Here is a 2,837-nt window from a genome sequence, read left to right on the forward strand (position 1 = left end):
CTTCGAGCTGACGATATCAGGTGAAGTGCCTGTGTGAGGAACAGCAGCCTTGGCTTTCGCGTAAAGTAAAAGAACTTTTGTAACATGGGTGTAGAAATTTGAGAAAAGAAGGATGTTCAACCACATTTCAGTTCATTTCAGTTTATAATAAATAAGCTTATAATAATTGATTTAATGGGGATTAAAAGCCTTCTTTCGCATAATGACAATTCGGAATGTCTCACTCATTCAAACCAAAAAAGACCCGAAAATCAAGGACAGACTTATTTGGACAAATCTTACTAGTAGGCCTAATATCGTCAAATAGATTACATATCATTATCAAGAATCATTTCTACACCCTGTCTACATCGGAAGAATGACGAGGTTCGGGTCATTTTTTTTTTTTTTTTTTTTTTAAATATTTTTGGCACATTCTGACAAAAGATGTTCTTGTGTTTGTGGCACTGTGAAAATTCTACGTAGCAAAAATAATTGACAAAAACTGTCCTACACTACATCACTCTTACGACCATAATTGGCGATCACCAATGCTCATGGTGTAAGCGTGTTTGACCTTGTCTTAATTCTACCATATCTTAATCTTTGCAAAATAGTTCCACTTATAAATGCAGTCAAGGATTATCAGACGTGTCCTGCAATTTTGAGTGTGTGGGCCTCTTAAACTTTCGTGTCTCGTTTATTCGTGGCACTTCGGCAAAAAAAAAATATATATATATATATAAATTAAATAATCGTGGAGACTCGGGAGTAGCTACAAAGTAGTTACGAATAGTTTACGAAAGAGTTACGACATGAAAAAAAAAACGCCGATCGTTTCCGAAACCGTTATCTGCACAATGGATATTCAACGGAGAGCAGGTCTGGCTCTGGTCATGGAATTGGAGTACCAACACCAACTGTTGGCAGCTGAGAACCTGAGGTGAAGGGAAACCCCAAGAAGTCAATGAAGATCCAAGCACTGGTAGGTTCGACCATAGCTGACACCCCAGAGAAGGCTATAGACTGGTGGAGGAACTGAGGGCGGAAAATGAAGTCTTTCACCATCTATGTCAAAATGCCACCCCAGATTACAAACCAACTATTAAATATGGTTTGCATCCGGTTTCTCCGGTTTCCTCCCACTGCTAAAGACCCCTACCGGAGGAAACCGGTGAACCCGGAAAAAACCCACGAGGTTGGACACGCGACCCTACTCCTTGTCACGTACAACCGAAGAATCGAAACCCCGCCAGTTGACTCAATGACAGACCGTATGGTACAGCGCGCACGTGCTAAACATTCGGCCACTCGGCCCCCCTGCCCCCCTGCCCCCCTGCCCCCCCCCCCGGTTGAATCATGGTGCCGCCCCGATTGGTCACAAATGTGTCCGTTGGGTGCGTGAGAAGAATCGAATAGGAAGCTGTTACGGACGACGGGACGATAAGAAATGATTACGACGGATTTACGATACATGTATGAATTCTGAAATTCGTAAACTGGCTACGAAAGTTTTAGCAGTCGTCAACGTTCAGTCTATACTAAACGCCAGAAAAGCAATGCACAACTGATTTTCGTTTGTCAAATTACAATAGACTTGTCTCCCTTACATCATAAATAGACCCCTATATACTGAACATCCTACGCGTCTCTGAAATTGAGAAAACATCAGAAAGGGGCTATTTTTTTTTTTAAAATGGATGTCAAAAAGAAAGAACACGTCGTAGTTGAAATGATGTACGTAGCATTAGGCTATGGTCCAGGCGACTTTTTTTCTTAGTCCATATATGTTACAACCCCAAAAATGTTACAGTTTTAGAGGAATATTTTTTCACTTTGCTACTGAAGAGTTTTGCAGTGTCGCCCGAAAAGTATAAATGTAGTGGCCTTGAACCGCCTCATGCACCAGAATATCAGTCGGAACAAAATTGGCGACATCGATAAACGGATAGGCTGCAATTATAAAGGCTATAAATTTGGTTGTTGCTTCGCCAGGGAAATAATGTCTTATAGACTGAAGCTATTATATGGTCATTTTACGCATATATATTGTGCATCGTATCTATAAAATCGCAAACTCAACAATAATAACAATTTCCTTCTCGCATAGCTCAACTTGGTAGCATAAGTTACGTATTCATGTAGTCCTATACTCCAAAGCTTGCACTGTAGGATATGGAAGAATTAACGATAAGGCCCCTCCCCCAAATCCCCAACAAAAAAAAATACCCTATTTTTTTAAAAGCAAAATCGCCGACCCTAATGAGAGTTTTCTTTCTCATTACCCAAGTCCTCCTATAAGTCAGTAATATTTTACTGAAATTTATGACAGGGGACACTGTATAAATTGATGTCACCTTCGAATTTACGAATAATAACTTTATTTTGAAATTTTAAACACTTCTATTCTCTTTCTCAATCAATAAGCACACCTGTATACCTGTGACAATTTGATATATATTATTTACAATGAAATGACTCATACCGCCTCTTTGTAGGCTATATTACACACCTAGGAATATTGAATCGAATTCAATTGGTTTGGTTACTGGAAAATCGCCCAGTATAAGCATCAAGCGAACACTAAACCGCTTTCCCCGTCTTCATTCGGAGCAGAACAGTAGGACGTTAAACTCCATTTCATTTAATTTCATTACAATGTCTTTCGAACAAATAATTATTTAGACCCAACCCATCGCACTCACCCGAAGTAAATTCATTTAATCGTATGCAAACCATATTTAATAGTTGGTTTGTATTCTATTTTGAATATTTTGTTAAATATTAAGTCCAGGAAAATTATTTGAAGTAGCCGACTTTATTACTTCGGAGTAAAATAAAAAAGGCACAAATATAGC

The sequence above is a fragment of the Patella vulgata genome, chromosome 2, assembly GCF_932274485.2.
Source record: "Patella vulgata chromosome 2, xgPatVulg1.2, whole genome shotgun sequence".
Classification (NCBI taxonomy): domain Eukaryota; kingdom Metazoa; phylum Mollusca; class Gastropoda; family Patellidae; genus Patella; species Patella vulgata.